The following is a 9,257-nucleotide window of genomic DNA, read 5'->3' on the forward strand; positions in this document are numbered from 1 at the left end:
AGAAGGTGGTAATAAACCTCTTGAATCATGAGGTAGGCACTGTTATGATCTAGGTGTTCACTCAAAGTAATCTAATCATTGGCCTTGATGCATATATGCATATATTTTTTGGACATCAATATTTTTGATGCATTGGTCTTGATACATTCCATGATTTTTTGTGATATCACGAGGACTCACCTGCCAATGATCCTTGCAACAATCTAAATAAAAACAATAGAAGTGAGCTATTTTTTTTGGTTTTGTAAGGATTCCTTTTATCTTATGAACATAGACATATATTTAATCTAGGGTTTGGGTTCTTCATATTAATGCTTTGTCCTCTTTAGATTTTGGAATTATCATAAAACATAGTGTTAGTGTTTTATTGTAGAGTTTTTCTAAACAAGAGTAAAAAGCATATTTATTTTAAGAAATAGCCGCACCATTCTAACCATTATACTTTTAAAGTGTTTCAACATTTTTGTGAGTAACGTAATTCAATTTTTAATGTATATCTTTGTTACTTTTCTAACCATTATACTTTTAAAGCGTTTCAACATTTTTTTGAGTAACGTAATTCAAATTTTAATGTATATCTTTGTTACTTTTCTATGTTAATTTTATTTTTAATTTAATTCTCAACACAATCTTGACCAATGGTCTTAGAACATTTTTCTCTCTATAATTTGTCCATTCATGTCTCCCACCAGGCCGAGGTTATGGAAGGTTGGCCTTGAGCTAACTAAGCCTATTTAATATCTTCCTTTCAAGCCGATGTGGCCTTAAATGGTAGTTTAAAATAGAGACACCCTTTCTTTGAATTCTTGGATGATTTTCACCTCCTCATCAAGGTAGGTTACTTGAATATATGAAACTATCCTTACAGTTAAAGATTAATCACATTTTCACTCTATTGCTTTAGAGACTTTATTTTATTGGATTTTGCAATAATTGAAAAATGGATTTTAGTTTATTGAATCAAGCTCTCCTATAATCTAGCTTATATTTTTATCGAGTATAAGTCGTCTCTGGATACATTCCATGACTAATTTATATTCTTTGTAAAGTCATAAACTCACTATTTTCTACAAATTTCTAGTACAAAATATGGATCAAAGGTCATTTTCAAGTATTTGTGAAAACATTTAGATAAATAATAAAAACATAACACTAGATTTTGATAATGTTCTAAATTTTGATTACATTTTTTATGCAGGGCCATCGACAAATTTTTACAAACTTTATTAGATGTTATTATTTTTTTGAAGAAGTTGGATTCCTCATGTAATGATTTTATTTTTGTAATAATTAGATGTAATCTAAAAACATTATCATCGAATATTATGGATTAAGCTAGAGAAAAAAAGAAAAAGAAAAGAAAGGTAGTCTTAGTTTTAATTTTTCCAAATTAGTTACTAAAATATTGGATCTTATCCACTTATTACAGATCTTGATCCTATTTTAGATTTAGAATGATTTTTATAAATTATTAAGTATGTGGAGAACTAGAGAAGGACAAAACTATTTTTTTGTAATATATTTTTTTAAGATATTATATTATTTCTGATTTTGGTGGAGTGTTGCAAATGAATGTACGTACTTGTTGATTTGATGCATATTCCAAGGAACCATTTTGATGCTTTGTAAAATTTGTGTGTGAGTGTGGGAGAGGTGTGGAGTATGTATAAATGGCCAATGATAATGAGGCCAACATTATATTGTAAATATTTTAATCTCAAATGAATTATATATGAGTTTTGAGTGTAATTGTTGTGTGGGTTTTTAAATTTGTGGATTATAATTTGCAAGAAGTTTCAGCGTGCATCATTTTTGGTATCAAAGCAGCAATAATAGTTATGGCATATCAAAGAGGAGAAACAAGAGGTGTGGCTTGGGGAGCATGGTTGGGCAGGCCTACAATAATATGGCTTTGCAGGTAGAATTGCGGAGGCTTCATGAGAGGATGGGAGCCATGGAATTTGCATAGAAAAGAGGAACTGACATGGGAGATGTCAGTGATGTCGAAGAAGAGGCTTCTACTGAGGAAGAGGCAGAGGAGACACCAGAGGAGAAAATGTTGAAAATGTTTGTTAGGACAAAAAAGGAAGTACCATTATATGAAGGTAACTTGAATGATGACAAGTTAATGGATTGGATATATGCATTAGATAAATACTTTTATTATGAGGATGTTTACAATGATAAGAAAGTCAAGTATGCAGTGACTAAACTTAAAGGACATGCAACCATATGGTGGGATGATGTATAATATAAACGAAGGAGGAAAAAAAGCTAAAATTAAAGGTTGGGATAAGATGGTGGCAAAACTTAAAGGTAATTTTTTACCTAGATATTATCATATTAATATTTTTAAGCAATTACAGAACCTTAAACAAAGGAACATGGTTGTTAAAGAATACATTGAATAATTTTACAAATTAAACATTAGCGCTGGACATGTGGAAGAGAATGATGAAAAGATTGCAAGGAACATTATTGGTTTAAGGTCTGAAATTCAAGATGAAATTAACTTGTTCTCTTTAAAAACTATGAAAGATGCATATCAGGAAACTTTGACAGCAGAAAAGGAGAGTGCCCAGAAACAAAAATTGAGGAGTAAAGGAAGAAGTCCTATAAAGGATAAAGGACAAACCAACAAGCAAGGAGTTCAATCTCCAAAGGAAGAAGAAAGAATTTCTTGTAGTAAAACACCAAGATAAAGTGATTTTAGAGGAAGGATATCATTTTCCGGAGGGAGAGTTCAAGGAAGAGATTATCAATCTAGATGTTTCAATTATGGGAAATTAGTACACATGTCTTGGGAATGTCCTGAACATATATCAACAAGCCAATGGGGTTCTCATGTGGCAGAGGAAAATGGAGAGGATGGAGATCTAGTTGTAGTTGTAAATGCTCCTAAGGAAGGTGAATCTTTGCTATTAAAAAGAGTGTTCATACAAGCAGAAAAAGAGACCGAAGAACCGTCTCAAAGGAGGAGTTTGTTTAGAAGTATGTGTAAGTGTAAAGGTATGTGTTGCAAAATTGTGATTGATAGTGGTAGCACAAATAAGCTAGTCTTTGTTGAAATGGTAGGAAATTTAAACTTAAAGAAGACACCACATCCTACACCTTATAAGGTCTCTTGGTTACAAAAGGGTCATCAAGTTTTGGTTTCTCATAAATGTAAGGTAGAATTTCAAATTGGAAGTTATAAAGATGAAATTGTGTGTGATGTCTTGCCAATGCACGTCTGTCATATTCTGCTAGGAAGGCCTTAGCAATATGACAGGGACATAACATATAATGGAAACCAAAACACTTACAATTTTGAGAAAGATGGGAAATTACATACACTTCTACCATTAAAGAATGTAAGAAGTAATCATGTGTTAATACTAGATAACAAAGAAATTTTGAAGGATGAAGTAGAATGTAAGGAATGTGAAACAATAATTGAGGTAAATCACTTGTCTTTAGAAAAGCAAGATATGTTGAATGAATATGAAAATATGATAATCAATTAAATGTTTATGGTAGAAAATAAAAATCTACTAAGAATATCCATCGCATAAATGGTTATGAATGAGGATATTTTAATAAATGAACAACAAAATAATGTGAAGGAGAAGGTTGCTTTGGAAACCAATGAGAAGTTAATGTGTGAAAATATCTTAATTCTAGATAAAGACAACCATAATGCATAATATTTTGGACAAGAAATGGAAGAAGTCAACATAGCAAGTCCATTGGGAACCATAAAGAAAAAAATTCAAATTAATTATGACATGTTTGTTTTATACGCAAGAAAGATGGTTTTAATTGTACAGTTTCAGGTCCTTCCAAAGAAGTTTCTGAAGGAATCAGCTAGAAGAATTGAGGGAGCTAACTTTCCAAGAGCATACCAAACTAGACTTCATTTGTTTAATGGATAATCTTGGGATGCTATAGGAAATTAAATTCATCATGAAAATTTTCAGCTAAAGACAAGTTATAGTAAAGGGTTAAAGATCTCCTGAATGGGAGTCCAAGGATATTTTGTTCTTCAGGAGTTTGATGCATGACAAACTTTTATAAAATTTATTAGATTTTCTTTTTTGAGGAACTTGGATTCCTCATGTTTTGATTTTAATTTTGTAATAACTAGATCGAATCTAGAAACATTATCATCAATATTATGGATTAATCTAGAGAAAAAAAGAAAAAAAAAAGTAGTCTTAGCTTTGATTATTCCAAAGTAGTTACTAAAATAATGGGTCTTATCCACTTATTATGGATATTGACCCTATTTTAGTTTTAGAATGATTTCTATAAATTAGTAAGTATGTGGAGAACTAGATAAGGAAAAAACTGTTTTGTTGTAATATATTTTTCAAGATATGACATTATTTTGGGTTTTGGTGGAGTATTGCAAATGAATGTACAAGGAGCATACTTGTTGATTTGATGCATATTCCAAGCAAACATTTTGATGCTCTGTAAAATTTGTGTGAGTGTGGGAGAAATGTGGAGTATGAGTAAATGGCCAATGATAATGAGGCCAGTATTATATTGTAAATATTTTTATCTTCAATAAATTATAAAAGATTTTTTAGCGTAATTGTTGTGTGGGTTTTTAAATTCGTCGATTAAAAATTGCAGGAAGTTACAACTTGCATCAATTTCCATGTTCATTCATATCATATTATCTTCTAGTAAATATCCATGACTTATATTATAACATTTTGTGATTTTCCTAATATGTGAGAAGTACAATTTTCCATCTCCCAAATAATGTATCATAACCCTCCTCTATGATAGGGTGCTACAAGGTGGTACACATAAGTAACTAATTAACCTATGAATAATAACGCACTAAAAAAATATAATTTACTTAACATTACAAAACATGCACATCCATACTTCATCAAGGGAATAACCACAAGCATTAAAAAAAACATAACTAATGATTAAACGATTAATCATTGATGATAATAATTTATGAAATAATGATCATGAATATAATCAATAATAACCAATGACATAATCACCAACATAACTAGTCATTTCAAACATAAGCATCAACAATAATTATCAATATTCACCCATGATCATTTAATCATTATCAATAATCATCAAGGGGGTAATAATCGAAAATAAACATTTAGGGTATAATTTGCAATAACGACCATAAATATTCACCCTTAGTAATACATCCATATCGAGGAATTGTCTAATCATATACCATTAAGAGGGCAACCACAATAATTATTAAGTAGAGACACATGTCTTATTACCAAATATATATCAATAGCAACATATGAATTAGCAAGAAGGAATAATGAGTCAACTTTGTCATCTTCTCATGAGGTGGATAATAATTAATAAATACTAAAAACGTGATTCATAAAGGAACCACCATGCACTAGAGGTGTTGGAATTTTCCCCTTCACAAAAGTGATAGGATAAAACTTCCTTATTTTGATTCTACCTTTTATATCATCTTCCCTCATAACATCATTTAAAAGTTAGTAGTGCATAAACCTTATTGTAGTAGTAGCCAATTATATTAATGTTGTAACAATAATAATTCGTCCCTTTTTCCAATGGACATGGTTTATCACCTCTTCTTTGTATTTATGGACACATCCATTTTTTCTGTCACAATAATCAATCTCATATTTTTATTCATATAAATATAAATGATATTTAATACGAGGGACAATAACGTCCATATATTTTTAGGTTACTTGGGAGTCGGTCAATTAATTTATGTCATATCCTCTTTGATTAAGGAACATTAAATTATAATGGATAATGTGAAAATCCAACTTTATTAAACAACCCCACTAAGTAGTTGGTACTTATTATTGAGGTGACCAAAAGTATTTAGGGTTTTTGTACTATGAATATATTTAAAGAGTTAGAAGAATGTGGATTATTAAATTGAATAATGTTATACTAGGAGCTATATTCGGTGAAATGTCACTCCACCTTAAGAGGTGAGTGAACATTATTGTCCTTCTTCTACAAACCACTAATGCAAAGATGTATTTTGTATATTTTATGTTATATATGCCTTGTATATGGTTCTATGCATTTATGATCCCTAGATATACTTGGTTTGTGTTTTAAGTCTAAGGGTTAAAGAATAGTACAAATGGTATCAACGTTCATTCCTAGGCCAAAATGCATTCATATTTTAGTAAAAAACAATTAATGGTAGAGATGTGCTCTAGTATATTTCAATAACATAGTGATCGATTGTTCAATGAGTAAATATGTGATGGGAAAGAATACACAAAAAAATACAAGTCATGTCACATGGTTTGATACCCTTATAACCCTTTTTTGGTCACTGGGATTGGAAAAATCTCATGCCATCTAAGGAAATAATTCACCGTTTAGCTTTTTAATAGGTGGTGCTCCTTGTTGACAAGGTTAATCCTCTCTATGGACAGAGATGATCTCTCTAGCCCAATGAGTGGGTCTAGAAACTGAAGTGACAATCAACTAGACATCTTCCTAGATTATAATTGAAAAGTATAACGAGAGAGATGACCTACCTTGTTCTAATGTTATTCCGATTTCCTTTGTTGAGATCCTCAACTTGCTTGTGTCATAGACTTGTTCCTGCTTCTATCAGTGCTTATGTACCTGCACAACTAATCAAGAGACAAAAAAGCATGCCAAAACCAATAGCAAATCCAATAGTAACCTACCTAGCTGATCAAGGAATGCGAAGCTAATACATACATGAACATATATATTTTGGGAAGATGAACTAGCAGTTGTATATTATTTAAAGAATAAATGGAAGCTTAAAACCATATCCTTGATGTTGAAAGGCTATCCTTGAGTGGTAATCCAAGTCCAAGCCAAGAAACTTTCCAAACACTCCTCCAAGTCTAATGAATAGCCTCTAAGCACAAGCTCAGCATAGGGGTGCAAATGGACATAGTCCAACCATTTGGGAATGGGAGAGGAGGAATTTATAGGCTGGGAGAGGGAGTTAAGACTCCTCCAAAGATAGGATTAGGCCCACATCTCACGGAGGTGGCTCATAGGAATAAGACAAAGAGGTCAAGTTAGGAGGATTCAACCCCATCTACCTGAAACCACCTCCAGCTGGCTACTCTGGAAGCATCTAGATCACGAAGCTTCTCATCCTCTTTGGGAAAATTACCTTTCTGGGATCATCGCAGGTATGCAAGGGAACAAAGCGATGTCATCATGGGTCAAACATGGTGCAACAGGTGACCATCGCGGTTTTTAGCTTCATAAGAGCAATGACCCTCATTTTAGGGTTTTAAGAGTTATTTCTTCATGGAAAGCTCCATACATTTTCCAAGCAAAGGTAAAGGAGGGATATGAATTGTATACAAGGATGAGTATACTATATAATGATCATGTTTTGGGCACTTCAAGGTATTTCACAGGGAAGTGAAGGATGTGTGACAAAATACTATGTAATAGATGACCCCTAAAGCATGAAGGCAGAACGCGGAGTGATGACTAAGATGATTTACGAGCTCTTGGAAGGATGAGGACACACATTGTTAGGAGACCTACAAATCAAGGACGCATATAGATATACATATTTGAGATCAAGACATGAATCCACAGCATGGACACAACCATCCGGATAATGAAGACTATATGAAAAGATCCATGGCATGGGCGCAACCATCCAATATAGAAGGATCATCATCATAAAACAACCATCCGTATAGTAGAAACATGTGTACAATCATGAATAGCATATAACTCTATGTAGCCTGAGTCATATCAGACAAGACTCAAGGTCTTGCGCTCTATCCCGACTCGATCAAAGTATGAATTCTCACATGTGAATGAATGTGTCGCAGTCGAACATGCTAGAAAACCACCTGACTACTCGATATTGATGTGGACCATTAATAGGCATGAGAGGAACCACCTATAATGACATTGGCTCTCAAGGTACGACAGTACAATCCATGAACGTGATAACGAGGCTGAACTTGAACACTCGTGGAATCACCCGATCGAAGGCTAATAGTGAAAACCTATCGTCGGATGCGAAGAACTTGTCATTAAGGCATGCAACCTCTAAGGTACTGAAAGGGAGTTTCTAAGTCATCTTCCTGGATAATGAGCTGAAGTCCACAGGAAGTGACCCATTGAAGGAGGGTCATAATGATTCCCATGTCATCGACATGAAACAAGGAATAAAGTGGAATGATTTTCAAGATTGTAACAATGACTCAAACAGTGTATAGGTAAATAACTGCAAATTGGACTTCTCTTGAACACATTGGTGACACGACTCCGGAGTGTGGCAGCATTAGAATCAACATAGGACCAAGGGTCATAATGATGAAGTGGAATAGTCAAATGAGAGGCAAAATGGATCACCCAAACTCAGAAGGACATGTGACTAACTGAAGATATCCCAAACCCAACATGAGAGCAAAAGAGTGTCATGTTGAAGAGTGACATGCTGCCTATACAAAGGATGTTTCATCTTCATTTTTCCCTGCTATTTCTAGTGAGTACCTCTTTATTTTTACACAAGCTTGAAGAGGATCCCATATGCTTGTCATATAAGTTCACCCTTCAGATGAATCCATCCTAGTAAGTTTTACGAGCCCTAGGAAGGAGAAACTTGGTCTCATCATGGTGACGAGTCTTTCGTTGTTTACTTTTTATGAGTTTGACGGAAGAGTAACTCAGTGTCTTTTTAATATTTAGAGATTTTGAAAAAGAGACGAAAAATAAAACTCTTTCATGTCCCTTTTCTTAATTTTTCTCTCGAATCCAAAAAGGTAGAAAATAATATTTGAGAGAACCTCCTAGTCATGTTCGACTAAGGTGTTCCTTTTTCGTACAATAGTCTATCTCAATCTAGAAAAGGGCTAAACTTATACTGATTAGACGTCAATTCATTTACTTTAACGATTTTGAAATGACAAGTACTTGGAAATATTTTCATATTTTTGGAGTCTGAAAAGAGCTGAAAGAGGACTCCACCTAGAGGAACGATTGGGATGAAAGGATAGCAACTAGTTCTTGTCATAATGGAACTACTAAAAACATATAATGGTCAAGAGGCTAGCTAATAAGACCACTCATCACAAATTTTCCTCAGGAAAAGGTAAAACAACCAAATGAAAGCGTATGATCGGCCAAAGAGATGGTGACGATGGAATGAAACAACCAAGGCTCATCTAGCAAAAATTGGTTGATAAAAACGAAAATCACGAGACGTAAACTGGGCATGATTTCATTTTTACACAAGCTTGAAACATGAGAAACTA

Source organism: Pinus tabuliformis, chromosome 9, assembly GCF_031772625.1.
Source record: "Pinus tabuliformis cultivar Carrire ecotype Pingquan chromosome 9, CPIR1, whole genome shotgun sequence".
Taxonomy (NCBI): domain Eukaryota; kingdom Viridiplantae; phylum Streptophyta; class Pinopsida; order Pinales; family Pinaceae; genus Pinus; species Pinus tabuliformis.